At 40.0% G+C, this 15,004-nt stretch overlaps 1 long non-coding RNA gene across 1 annotated transcript; it reads left to right on the forward strand.

Moving 5' to 3' along the window:
- Positions 1–1,517: 1,517 nt before the first annotated feature.
- On the forward strand, positions 1,518–7,101 carry LOC143651238 (uncharacterized). The gene is made up of 3 exons (XR_013159926.1): positions 1,518–1,815; positions 2,649–3,215; positions 7,012–7,101. It is a non-coding gene; the product is annotated as an uncharacterized LOC143651238 (long non-coding RNA).
- Positions 7,102–15,004: the final 7,903 nt, after the last annotated feature.

Here is a 15,004-nt window from a genome sequence, read left to right on the forward strand (position 1 = left end):
AACCCCTTGAGCTTTAACATTGAATGCAGAATCTCCATCTAGTGGTTGCATATCAATAAATTCAGCCTGATCCAGCTTTATATTCCTTCTGCCCTAAACCACACTCTAAAAATCTACTCCCACATATATTCCCCTGATTTATGTCTATATACATTGGTAACTTGCAGTTTTTCTGAAGTATAGTGTACCTACTTGTGGGTGACATTTTTTACCTCAGCTTTTAGGGCCTGTTGAGACTTCAGTCTAGTTATTGGTCTAGAAGTAAAGAGAGTTAGTGTGGTTGGGTCATGAAAAGAATTGCAAGTGTCTTCTAAGCCAATTACTTCAGGGCATTCCTTTGCAGTTTTATCTCTTGAAACAGGATTAATCAATCCAGGCAGAGGAGCCAGGTTGAGATTTTAATTTATGTTGTTAAGTTGCTACTCAAGCAATAAATTCAGAGATCTCAAGTCTGAAGCCACAGGAAATAATATTTTCCTTTAGGGCACTCCTAGAAACTTTTGCATCTGACCTACAGCATGTAAGCTTCTCAGTCTACCCCTTTCCCTCATCGCTGTATCCAGAATATCTCACAACAATCAGCCAAGTCTTTATACCTCTTAATTCCACAACACTCGGTAAAGGTGTAAAATCCTTGCAAAAACCTTGCAGGGTATCTGCCATTAAAGTGAGGACATTGATTGGAAAGGAACAGAACCATGAAATATGGGATGGTGACATATGGATTAATAATGGTGGCTGTGGAGACAGTAAAACCCTAGATTGTGCTGAGCCTTTTCTAGATAACCCTGTAATGGTCTGCTCTGAGAACAGCCACCTTACCACCAGCCTGCCCTGAAGAAATGGTTTCCCACCTCCAGGCAGTCCTGAGGATTCAGCCACCAACCCCCACCCTGAAGACGTTAACCCTTCAGTGCCCATGAAGCACATAATCACCCCCATGAGGAAACAGCCCTTGTCCAGGCACAGCTGTTCTGAGAAAACTTCTGTAAATGTCTCAGATATCCAGGGATTTTAATACCATGATCTTCTCTCCTAGCACTTTCCATGTTCCCATATTATTTATTTCCTTTTGGGTTTTCCCTCATCCTGTCATAAACATAAAAATTAAATTAAATAGATCTTAATGATACAATGTCTTTGCTTACTGCTTGGCAGGCAGGAATATACTGGTATCAGCAGAACGTAGGAAGTTCTCCCAGGTTCTTCCTGTTCCATTACTCAGACTCAAACAAGCAGTTTGGGATCTGTGTTTTCTAGTTATATGTCTGGATCAAAAGAGGCAGTGAAAAGTATAGCACATTTACGGCTCTCTGGGCTCCAGCCTGAGGATGAGGCTGATGATTACTGCCAGATATGAGAGGATAACCCCGTTCCTCACACCAGGCCCAGAATTAGGGGGAACTGAGACACACCCCTCCCTTTCCACCCTGAGTGAGCCTCCTCCCTTTGTGACCTGAAAAAAATAAGATACACTAAAAGAAAAAAGAAGGGTTTTGAAGTCAGAGGTCTTTTCTGAAAACATGGACAGTAGAAATACTTTAATTCTTTGTACTAGGAAACTTGAAAAGAAAAGAAAATAGAATGCAAATTTTCTCTGTGTGGGAAAGCTGCAATATTAAGACCATTCCACAGTCTTGGGCTGGTGAGATATTGCAGGTCAGAGGTGAGCTTTCTTTTCAATACTTGTGAGGCAATCATTTCTCCTGGAACAACAGTCCCTCTCTCTGGAATCTGGAGTTCCCACAGTCCCACTACATCCTGATGAGCTGCAGCACCAGAAGAATTGAGCAGGGCAAGCTCAGAATCTCAAAGGTAAGTGCTCAGGCATGTCAGAGACTTGTCAGGCCTGGAGTCTCAGGCCATCATGGGTCACTATGCTCAATCCTGAGATGGTCCTGTTATGGGGAAACTGGTCCAGTCTCCAGGGGAGCTGAGCGAACTTCATGGACACCAAGCTGGGATGGTTTGAAGTGTCTTAGATTCAGTGTCTTGTTACTCCACGTGTCCTGCAAAAAAAGGTTGGTGCATTGCACTGAAGAAACAGTGTACTAAGTAAAATAAGGAAGAGGCTACAGAATATGCTATGCTTTGGACCAAGAGGATGAAGGAGGCCAAAGAAAAATGCAGGGAAGAGATTGTCAAGAGATGGAGGCTCTTCTCTCTAAGAGCTTCTACCTCTAAGTCTGAGTCCAATCAAAATAAGATTTTCAAAGACTTACAAAGAAATAAGATCAGACTTTAAAATAATAAAAATAAATAAGTAATCAGGAGGATAAAGGGTAAAATAAATTGGGTAGATGGAAATACTTGCAGATGATGAGAGGAAGGTGTAAGGGGTATGGGATGTATGAGTGCTTTATTTTATCTTTTTCTGGAGAGATGAAAATGTTCTAAAAAATTATAATGGTGATGAATATGCAATTATGTATTGATATTGTGAGCCACTGATTGCACACCATGTATGGGCTATATGTATGTGAAAGATGTTGAAAGTAACTTTTTTAAGAAAGAAAACATTTAGAGAAATAATGACAAAATACTTTGCTTTCCTAATCTTGAGTAGAGATAATAAAGCTCTATTTAAAGGAATACAATAGCTTGCTTTTGACCTAATCTCTAACAAAAAGTTTACTCTCTGTTCCCAGAAATCATCCCAGAATTTCCTGTATGATGATGAAAGTGAGAAAAACCATATAATCTGATAACCAGCAATTTCTTGTCCTTAAAAATCAAGTCTGAATGAGGGGAGGACTTCTGTGATAATGTAATATAAGTAACTTTTCCTTTTCTCTTTTTTCCCTTCTTTTTTCTTCTTTATCCTGGCCCTTTCTCTGTCTGTTTGGGGTTATAAAAGTCAAAACCACTCTTCTTATTCCAAACTGGTTTTGAAAAGATTTCTCCTCCAATGCCTTTCTGATTCATCTTTAATAAACTCAGCTTCTCATCAATGAAAATAAACTTATTTCTCTTTGATGTGGTATCAGGTGTGTAATACATGGATCATGTTTCATGAGAGTAACAATTTGGCGATCCAGCCTAGTCACATAGCTCTAAGTGGAGCCTTGATCCATTCACATCAGCCAGGAAGCTCTCTTGGACCCCTCAGCCTCAAGCCTAACAGCTGCTTGGGAATTTTTCCTGGAGGACCAGGTCTGGAGTGTCCAAGTGAGGTGTCTGCTGCAGAAGGCCACCACAGGTGCATCAGCATGAAGGTGACTTTGCAATCAGGTCTTTGCTTGTACTGGGAGTGTGATTTTTGCTTGTCATACCCACTTTGCTTCCTTTAGTTTCAATTAGCCTATTGTGTATAAAGGCCATTGAGTTGATTCAGTCATGTATGCACATGAGATGTATTTAAGCCCCACTATCTGTGACCCTGGATTTGTGGTTCTCCTGTTGTGTTTGTGCAGTTGCAGTCTTCAGTTGTTTGGGGAACCAGTTTTATTTGAGGAGACACTACTGTCATGTTGTGCCTTCATGATTTCTGTTGATATTGTCCAGTCATTAGAAACTCTCAAAGTTTGCTAGCTACAACTCCCTTGGGAAATACTTTAATTTTTGTCTATATATGTAAAGCTTCTCTTAAAAGATATTTTTAGTACATTATTGGTACTCTGTGTGGCCATAATACAAATTAAGTAAAGGGGTTTATTGGTCAGAAGATGGCAATCCTGAGCTTCAGGTAATTATCTAATTAAAAATATAGTTTAGTGAAATTTAGGTTAACCTCCAGAGTAACTAGTAAATCACCAGGAACAGCACAGAACAACTGCTGAGGGGACATCAGTGACAGGACACACAGCATACACCAGTCTGGACAGGTGGAATGGCTGACATCCCACACAGAACTGTAAGTCCTCCAAGCCACAGATGCTGGCACACCTCCTCCATGGACACAGCAGGCTGCCTTCCCAAGGCGAAAGGAAAAGACTTTACTAGCATCAGTTCCTCCAGGTATACACTGAATCCCATTGCTCAGTATATACCAGGAGGAACTGAGTGTGGGGACACAAATGGACATTTGCACACTGGTGTCTCTGATGGCAGTGTTCATCATCTGCAGTGGATGGAGGTGGCCTAAGATGCAATGATTGAAGAATGGAAGGGGGAACTATGGTGTCTACATACAATGGACTACTGGGCAGCCACAAGAAGAAATGAAGTTGTGAGGCATGGAACTGGGTGTATGAGCCTTAATGACTGCATATTGAATGAAATGACAGGAATGAAAAGGCAAATATTATCACTTCTCAATCATATGAACTAACTATAATATAAAAATTCCATGAACATGGGTTATCAGGTTGGGGCCTACTGTAAAGGGTGTTAGATTGTAAGCCCTTACAGAAGTCACATGTATTCAGGAGTTGTAACTACTGTTTCTAAATTCCAACATACTGAGTCTTTTTTTTTAATACATAGGTCATTTCTGGAAACTTTGGGTATTTATGTGATGCCTGAGAATCAGAGTTAGAGCTCTGAAGCTATGAAAGTCAGCAGTACAGAAACTGCTTTAAAAGTTGAAAAAGTGATCAGACTTTGAGTAGAGATATGAATGAAGCTGATTTGGGTAGGATTAAGGTAAATTAGAATACAACTAGAGGATGATATGGACCATCATTTAAAACTTCACCTTCCATGTGAGACCAAAAGGAGAAGTGTTTATTTGGTGCAAAATTTATGTTTTTGGCAGTGCATTTCTTAATTTAACTTATATGGGCAGTTTAAATGAATACCATAAGCACATGGAAAATTGAATGGATATGGGACCTTACTGTTTTGTCCAGGCTAGTACAATGCTCTGATTTAGACTAGAGTAATTTGTGCAGTGAATAAAGAACTATTTGCAAGGCATCCTTGGGGGAATGGGGAAAAAGGAGGAAATATTGAACCTCCTCTTTTGGAGAACTTCTGTTATTCTTGCAAGCAGTAGGGAGAACCAAATCAATAGGCCAATCCTTCAATCTTGGAATCTGCCTCTATGAAACTTAATCCTGCAAAGGATAGGCTAAACCTACTTTAATTTAGGCCTAACAGTCACCACCAGAGAGCCTCTTTTGTTGCTCAAAAATGGCCTCTCTCTCTCTAAGCCAACTGAGCTAGTGTACTCACTGCCCTCCCCCCCTACATGGTAATGACTCCCAGGGGTGTAAAGCTCCCTGATAATGTGGAACAGAAATCCTGGGATGAGCCAGTATCCAGCATCAAGGGGTTGACAAAGCCTTCTTGACTAAAAGGGAGAAGAGATAAATGAGACAAAATACAGTTTCAGTGGCTGGAAGACCTCAAAAAGAGTCAGGAGGTTATCTTGGATAATACTCTTATGCATTATATGGGTATCCCTTCATAGTTTATGGTGCAATGTAGTGGCTGGTACCTGAAACTGTTGAGCTGTGTTCCAGTAACCTTGACTCCTGAAAGCAGTGTGTAAAGATATACAGTTTACAATGTGTCTCTGGGATTGTGAAAACCTTGTGTCTGTTGCTTTTTCTATCTAGGGCACAGACAGATGAGTAAAATAGTATTGATAATGAATAAATAATAGGGGGCAAAGGGCAAAATAAATTAGGTAGATGGAAATACTAGTGGTTAATAAAAAGGAGGGTTAAGGGTTATACTATGTATGAGGTTTTTTTTTCTCTTTCTTTTCTGCATTGATGCAAATGTTGTAAAAATGATCATGGTGATGATACACAACTATGTGATGATGTTATGAGCCATTGATTGTACACCATGTATGGAATGTATGTGTGTGAAGATTTATCAATAAAAATAGTTTTAAGAAATATAAAAAATAGTTGGTCATATTCCCCAGTTTTGAAAATACACTCATTCCATATCAATTGGAAATTTTATCTTTATCACACCCTAAATTCATATTTACATTATGACTCTTTTTTGACTGGCTATTATGTTCTGCTATATTGTCTGTCAACTATGTAAATTGTATATCTTACATAATATTAATGCATATAGTACAGAAGACATTATAATAACAGTTTAAAATATTTAAAAATGTGCATGATGCCTCCCACTAACTTTTTAAAGAAGAATTTTACTAACAATCTATACATTTACTCTTTCAGAAGAACATTAGCATCACTCTATCAAATTCCTCCCAAATTGTCTTATGGGTATATATTAGAATTACATCAATTATATTACCTTGAGAACTTTGGCACTTTAAATATACATATTATAGGGACAAGCAATTGTGAAATTTAGAAAAGGTAATATATGTGCTGCAGTTGTAGTCAGCTGGCCATTGTGTGCAGTATGGCTGTAGACTCTCTTGAGGAAGACAGAGAAGTCCACAAGTTGCAATAAGAAAGAGATAGGTAGATTTCCACCTTTATTTTAGTGGCAGAACTGCCAGAGCAATTAAATAAGGGAAATAATGATATAGATGTGCTGGCCTGTCAGCTTTTAAATTCAGGATGTCAGAAAGAAGGACCTGGCCAAAGAATAAACTGTCTTAGCTGAAAAAGGACTGGGATAACAAAACCTGAAATCCCTGGGAGAACATCAAGAAATAACTGATACAATTTTTCAAATGAGAAAATCTTAAACTTGACTGTCCAGTGCAAAGTCCCTTTAACAGTTCCTTTAACAGTTCCTTTATAAGTTATGGTTATTAGAAATTGCTCTGCTTGTTCATTCAGTGCCTTACAGTATTTGGCATATGCATAGTGCAAATATGCCTCTAAAGTATTTAACAAAACTGTGAATGTAAAATGCTTTCATTAATTAAAAACTTCACACAAAATTAAATGTTTTTTTGGGGTGAACCATGTGGCAACTTAATGTCCTGTTAATCCTTGTAAAAAGGTTTTCTTATTACTGTTTTAAAATGCTGTTTTGAGTATGTAGTATCATTCTGTCAGGTTTGATTATAATGGTAATTGCATGTTGTAAGATACTTGCTTGAAGACAATTTACAAAAGTGTTTTAGTTACTTTAGTATGTAAGGTATAAAGGATACCTTTTTTTTTCTTTTTGCATTGTCAGGCACAGCAAGTGAGAATTCTGCCACTGAGTTACCATCACACCACCATAAAGGATTTTTTTTATTAAAAGAAAAATAAAGCAATTTAGCCCTAAACGACTGGTAGTCATAAAATAAAAAAGAAGATCACAATGTAAAAGAAAACTAACAAATATAGTAGGTCACAGAATTTTGCAGAACAGGAAGTTATAGTAAAAAAATTTGATGAATCTCTATAGCTTTTTTAAAAAAGACAATATCAAATAATATGTATAGATAAAAACAAAACTTGTCTTCTCTCTGATCTCTCTCTTTCTCTCTGATAAAGTTTTCTTGAATTATTTCTCTGTTTTTAGGAATACTTTATAAGTGTTTTCTGAATAATTAGTATAAATGCCTAAGTCTGTGTTTTATCAGAATAACATCTATACTCTATGCTACATTATTACATCCTTGACTGCTTAAGAAATTCAAGTTTTCTCATTTTAAAAAGAGCTAAGTCTTTTTCCTTAACTTTAATTAAGTAAAAACATTGTTTCAATGCTAACAACTTTTCACATTTTGATTTCTCAAGGCCAAACACTAAAGAGTATCTTTTATTCCAAAAAGTTAGAAAGGATTTTGTTTTAAAGCTTTTTAAAATGAAGTGGTAAAAACAGTTAAGTTATCTTAGTGTAAGTTGCATAAGAAATGCCTACACAATGCTATAAAATTCAAAGAGATTTTCTTACCTTTTGTTGGTAACTGATCTGCAAAATATTAGGCAAAAATATTACACAATTATAGTTTCATTTATTTTGAAAGATGTTCTATGTCACAGAAACATACAAATTTCTTTCTTACTTACATTGCTTTACTCTAATGCTTCTCTGAAAGAGCTTGAAGTCAGCTACAGATCCAAGCATTATCATCAACAAAAGGAAAATTTTAAAAAGAAGCAAGGCAAGTATGCAAAGTATGCTTGACCTGTCAACTAACATAGCACTAGTAAAATGTAAAGAAGAAATTAAACTTCTTTTTTAACTGAAGTGCTTACATGTTTACTCCCACTACCCCCATGCATGGTGTCTCCCCACCTGAGTGACTGGTAGACTCATTTCTGTGATCCCTAAAGCTATAAATGCATAACCACATCACATGAATATGCTCCAGGAGTAGATGGGAACATACTGCTACTGAGAAGTCCTTGCTGCCAAAGGCATCTTTATCTTGCCAACCAGAAAATACTCAGTTGCTTTAGCTCTTCAGTGGGCACTGCCTCCTGACTAGCTCTGTTGTATAATTCCAGAGGATGTGGTGAGACAGTCTGATGGAACCCTAAAGCCCACTGCCCTATTTTCTAAAGGACCAATGATGCTGTGCCACAGCAACTGTACCAATGACATACCTCCTAGACCTATAATTGCCAGAGTGGTGTGGTTAGAATGTAAAAAGATACAATTATCACTAGGCCTTCTCTTATGTGGGGACAGCATATATAGTATTGCAAGCTTAACACCCAATGTAGATAAAAAATAAAGACAATTAGAATTAAGTGCTGCATATATATACTAGATAAATATGACAATATCTCTTCAATATTAAATGGTATGCAAAGAGGATACCAATCATGTTAAACATTAGAGTAAACTAAACTCATTTTATTTTTGGTTAATGAATTTACCTATGAAATGGAGAGTAGCCCTTATTGGGACAGCTATTATTTTGCTTGCCATATGTCTGTCTTGTTGTTGCCTATAATGTATCTGTGTATTGTTGTCTAGAACATCTTGCAGAGTAATATAAGAATTTCTTTTCCCTTATTCAGCAGAAGCAATTAAGAAGGTGGGAACTTTACCCACTTTTTCTTTATAAGAAATGTTCATGAGATGCTGCTTCTTAAGAATGAGAAATATTATGTAAAAGGGGGGATTTGATAGATGGATCAATAGAAAAATACTCAATATAATCCTTTAGCTATAAAATGCTTAGTATAATCTTCAGTAGCTAGAAAGCTGTTTATTATGATCAATTCATTCGAACAGTCTTGAATTCTTTTAAGCAGAAAAAGCCTGTGTTAGCTTGCTAGCTGCCATAATGTGATATACCAGAACTGGAATGGATTTATAAAAGGGAAATGCAATAAGTTTCAAGTTTACAGTTCTAAGGCCTTTAAAAGGTCCAAATTAAGGAATGCAGGAAGATATCTTGGTTCAAGAAAGCTGATGATGTTTGGGGATTCTCTCTCAGCTGGTAAGGTGCATGTTGATGTCTGCTAGCTTTCTCTCCAGGCTTCTTCAATGGCTTCTCCAGGGCTCTGTCCATTCTGTTGGTTCTGTCAGTTCTGGTGGCTTGCTGAAGATTCTGGCTTGCTTAACATCTCAGAGTGATGGCGGTTGGGCTATAAGCATCTCCAAACATCCACGTCTCTGTTCTCCATGTGTCCACATCTGTGTCAGCTCTTCTGTGGAGATTCTTTCAGATCTGTGGCTTCTGTCATTTCTCTGGTTTCTCCAAAATGTTTCCTCTTTTAAAAGATTTCAGGAAACTAATCAAGATCTACCTGGAAGAGAAAGTCATATCTCTAGACAATCAAAAGTTAATACTCACATTTGGAGATAATCTAATTGAAATATTCCAACCTACATTATTGAATAAGGATTAAAAGAAATGGCTGCTTCCACAAGATTGAACCAAGATTAAAACATGGCTTTTCTGGGGTACAGACTTTCAAACGGGCACAAAGACCTTGTTGAAATAGCTTGCTGTTTCTCTAATCTCAAAAAAAGTCTCTGCACCCACCAACCCACTCCATGTTGCCTGCAAGATGATGCAAGAGAAATCATCATACTGTCTGATAAACAGCACCTTCTTCTTGAAAAACAAGTCTGAAAGAGGGGAGGACTTCTAAGATAACAGGACATGCTTACTAAAGACCTCTTCTAATCATCTTCTTTATTCTGGATGCTGGCTATTTCTTTGCCTACTTAGAGTTATTAAATCCAAAATATCCCTCTCACACTCAGTTGGTCATGGAAATGTTTTCCTCCATTTCTTTATATGTGCACCTGTAATAAAATTCACTGTCTCACCAAGACAAAGAGACTTGTTTCTCTCTTTGATGGGGATTAGGTGAAAACTGTTTTCTGGTGGTAACATCTTCACATCCTTGGAGACAGAGCCCAAAAGAACTTGGAGCCCTGGTGACCAGGCACCCAGATCCCACACACACCCACCTAGCCAGCTCTCTTAGCCAAGGAGTCTTGAGACAGCAACATATTGCCATATGTCTGTCTTCTTGTTGCCTATAATGTGTCTGTGTATTGTTGTCTAGAACATCTTACAGAGTATTATAAGAATTTCTTTTCCCTTATTCAGCAGAAGCAATTAAGAAGGTGGGAACTTTAACCACTTTTTCTTTATAAGAAATGTTCATGAGATGCTGCTTCTTTATAAGAAATGTTCATGAGATGCAGGTAACTCATGGCCCTGACCCCAGCTAGGAATTTGTAAAAGTCAGTATAAGCAGTTAGGGTCTACTTTCCAGGGTCCTGAGTCCCTTGAGGCCTATTGAAAGGCCCAAATCTTACCCAGCACCCTCTTAGGGATTTGTCATCTGATTGGCTCCAGTCTCATGCCCAAAGGCTTCTGTCTCCACAACTCACAGACCCACCAATTCACACAGCCCTGTTTTTGTCCAGTGGAAAATCACTTTTCATATACTTTTGTATTAGCATCTGAGAAAAAGGGATGGAAGACTGATATCATTTTAGGATATGCCATGATCTCCTTTGCACTTTGCTGCTGGTTTTATTGTCTTTCTCTGAACCCAGCATTCTCAAGAGATGGTCATCTGGTCTGTCTTTACATCTTTTCTCCGAGGCTTAGAGACCTTCATGCTCTGAAGGGTGGTTTGAGTCAAAAGGAAAGGGGTTCACCTTTGACATCAGTTCTTGTGCAAATTGCACACTCACAGAACACATATACTACACTTTCCAGGTCAGGAATTGTGGCCTGAGTCACCTGCATCATATTCCAGAAGGGAGGCTGTACAGACCTGTACTTCAGCCTCTCCATGCTCTCAGATCTTGGAAGGATTCCTTTCTGGGGCTACTTCAGCAGTGCTGCAAGAAGCATCCCCTCTGTCCTAATGGGCTGCTTGCTCTCCTCACCTCCCAGGATAGAATCCCCAAAATAGGATGACTGGGTCACATACATGAACATAAAAATTAATAACCTGAGCCACAGACATTCAAAAAAGTTTCAGTGGCTTAGTGGCTACCAGTGGCCATTAGCATGGTTGCTTCTCTGCATCTGCTGAAACTAGCTGTCAGCATTCTCTCTCATTTTGGCAGTCTGGTATCAATGGGGCAAAAGAAATTGCTTTCTCTGATTCAATTTGTGACTTCCCTGTGAGAAGTGGAGCCCCATCCAGTCACTAACTGGCATTTGGATTTGATTTCTCAGAGGCTTCTGTTCAGGTCCTCAACCCTTTAAAGGTCTTTCTCCATAGATACTCCAGGCATTTGTCCTTTTGCTGGAGTAGTGATTACCATGGCTGCAGGTTCAGACCTCCTTTATGCAAGAGAAAGGCAAATCAGGTTGTTTCTTTGACATCAAAGCTCTTCATAAAATCTCAGTCTGCCTATGGACTGCCTGCAAAGTGTGGAGGGAATGAGATGGAGCAGACCCTTCCCTTCATGTCTACAGCAGGTCTTGCCTTTCACAGGGGAGGGTATATCCTCAGGTCTGAGCATGGATGGTTCTAACTTCTGACCTACAGGACCTGGGTAGCCACTTGAGGTCTATACCTCTGAATATGAGGACGGTTTGTGAGGATTCCTTGGGATGATGCTCTTTCCAGGCAGTGATCTTGGGAAGGTCTGCTGTGACACAGCCACCAGGTGGCCTAGTAGTGTCTCAGGATTGTATTATTCCTTTAATTCATTCTACTTTATGGTCTGGGACCATGTTCTGTTGTAAGAACTCCTGTCCTGCTTATTTCTCCAAGTCATGGAGCACCTTGGAAAGGTTGGCACAGATACAGAGCAGTCCCCTTGAGGGACTCTGCCTTGATGGACTGACCACACACACTCCAGCTGACTGCCAAGACAGGGCTCTGTCTGTGGTTAACAAGACCATGGACAAGCAAAACATGGAGAAGGGTGAGCCAATGGATCACAAACTGCTGGACATGATTTCAGAGGATCAAAGTAAGTCGGGGGACATATTGTAGAGGACAGCAATAATGGGGGCAGCTTCAGCAGCCTATATCCAGCCCCAGGAACAAGAACTTGTGCACTGAAAACATGCCTAAATGGTGGTGGACAGCATCTCACACACACTCCCACCTGCTCTGAGGAAGTCTGTTCATGCCCACAGTGACTGCTGCTTGTCAGTTACATCTCCCAGTTACAGGCTTGCCCGGGTGTGGCCCAGGTAGTGTGGGACACAGTTGAAAGTTGATATCAGGGAACTCTAAGAGAAAGGCCTCTCTTTTTGATCCAGTGGGCATGAATCCAAGCCCACACTTTTCACTTGCAGGGCACCTTCTAGCCAGGATGGGATGAGCTGTGGATCCAAAGTGATCAAGACAGCGGTGGGTACAATTTCCAAATTTTAAAATCCATGTGTTTATGATGTGAAAATAAAGTAAAATCACAATGATCCATTTTGGAGGCTCTATGGAACTAACTCAGTATTCACACCCATGATTCAGCCAGACAGCCTGGGTTTTGGGTCCATGCAGCAGTTACTCATGGCCTTTGGGCCTGTTCTCATCCCAAGTGGGCAAAGAAATCACTGAATGTGAGAGCACATAGTTTGTCTGTACTCCACGATGGGTACCTTTATTTTCTTTCTAGTGAGCAAAACATGCCTTCACAACCATTATCTCAAGGAAAGCATTTGACTCCTCCATTGTTTTCTAAATCATCTCTTATCATCCAGCACCATTTTCAGAGAGGGGCAGGGTAGGTGGGCCCCCATCTTTCAGGAAAGGAGGACTAAGGCCTTTAGGGAATAAGGACCCAGAGAGGGAGCCACATAATAAAGAAGCAGGAATTCTGGCCCAGCAGTGCATTACAGCAGGCTCTAAGGTAAAGCAGACAGGTAGAAAACAGGATCACAGAGGAAGTCAGTGCTCTCTGCGAGGTACCCCAGAGCACGGAACACTCCATGGTCCACTGCTCAGGGGGCCTAGGCTTGGACTGCCCTTACCAGGGCCTCAGTCACCTTTTCTGGAGTAGTACAGGATCCAGAAGAGGTGTCTGCATTTTAAAAGGCTTCTAGCTCTGAGATCATTAGAAGTGAAGACATCCAGGGCTGGGGAGTGGAGTGTCTTATGGGAGGACACTCTGAAAGCTCTAGACGGAAGTTCCCACTGGCAAAGTCAGTTACTTTTTAACCATATTCATTGAGTTGAGTGCTTCTTGGACCTGTATTTGTGAAAGTATTATTCAGAAGGGCTTTGGGTGATCCTTGGTGGTTCTGGACTTGGATTAGGAGACTGATTTCTCTGGCACTGACCATCTCTCATGGGGTCCACAAGGGATCAGGTAGTCTGGGGCCCCCAGTGAACATGAACTGACCAACTCTATCCCCCCCCCAGAGCTGAAGATCACTCACATGGTCAACATTTTCTACATGACAGATTCTTAGGCAATTATCATTTATTTGTCACCAAGCAGACTTCCCCAAAAGGGACCAAGATCAAGAACAGGACACTCTAAGCCCTTCTGTGAAGTAAGAAGAAGGGACTCAAATTGCCAAAGGCCAGTACTAACTCACCCTGATGTCTACTGACCTTGGGTTCACTTTTCCTGTGCCTAGCTGGTTGAGTGGGTTGGCCATCCCCAATGAGAAAGGCCAATCCATGTGGACTGCTTTTTAAGTTATAACAACCACTCAATTACTGAGCCACATGACATGTATTAAAATTACCCAGGTGCTCAGTGGAGAACTTTCTTCAGTGTCTTCCAGCACATTGGCCCTCTTATTTTAGGATTCGTGGGAGTGCAGTCTTTGGAGGTCCCAAGACATTGTGGCAGCACTGGTTTGATTATCCTATTTCTGCTCAATGTCAATTGTAAAAATGCTACCTCTAACTCTAAACCAGGTGAGGGATGGGGGATTGAAGCAACCTTTGGGGTCTCCTCTCAAATCTCTCCCTTTTCTCTGAATTAACATCTTCAAGTTTGTGAAAGGAGGAGGAATAGGACCAAAGAAATTATCTGTAAGTACCCCATCCTCTCTTTCTTAAGAAGACAGCCTTTCTGGAGTGGTGGTGAGTATCTCTCCACTTCTTATCAGCCTTCATTGAAGTTGACCCTTCACAGTCTCTAGTGTGGTGTGAGGAGCCCCACAGGCACTGCTTATGAAGAGTTCAGGCCCATGCAGAACACAGGAATATTCAGAGTTCCTCTTCCTTAGCTGTATCCTCCAAGCGATACACAGACTTCTCTGCTGGACCAATCCCTGGAAGTCTCAGCATCCATTCTCTCTGGTCAGTTTGACTCCAGTTCTGGCTGAGATGTATAAACCCCACCTTCCACCTCTTATAACAGGGTATCTGAGGAAGCAGTTTTTTCTTCTCTCAGCCTGTTCTTATTGCCATTTCTCTCTAGTTGTTATTTTCCAATTTCTATAGCAGGTAATGTGGCATAATTAGAGCCAAATAAAATGCCCTAAAATGTTATGCATAATTCTATAGCAGTCAGCATTTCCTCACTTGGGTACAGAAAGCAGTCATGGTGCACAGTAGTTCAGTGATAGAATGTCTACCTTCAAGTGGAGACCTGTGTTGATTCCTGGATTATGCACCCCCCTAAAAAAAATAGAAAGAAAGAAAGCAGTGATGGATTCTCTATTCTTCAATCAGGGAGAAGAAGTTTCACTTCAGAGATTTCTGTATCCCTCTGCACCTGATTTATGGTAAGGGGAAAATATAGGAGGATTATATTGAAATGACATGATCAGAAAGTCTAATTCTGAGCTGACCCCTTGGATGCCAATTCTAAGAAAACAGAATTGAGCACC

Source organism: Tamandua tetradactyla, chromosome 12 (genome assembly GCF_023851605.1).
Source record: "Tamandua tetradactyla isolate mTamTet1 chromosome 12, mTamTet1.pri, whole genome shotgun sequence".
Lineage (NCBI taxonomy): Eukaryota > Metazoa > Chordata > Mammalia > Pilosa > Myrmecophagidae > Tamandua > Tamandua tetradactyla.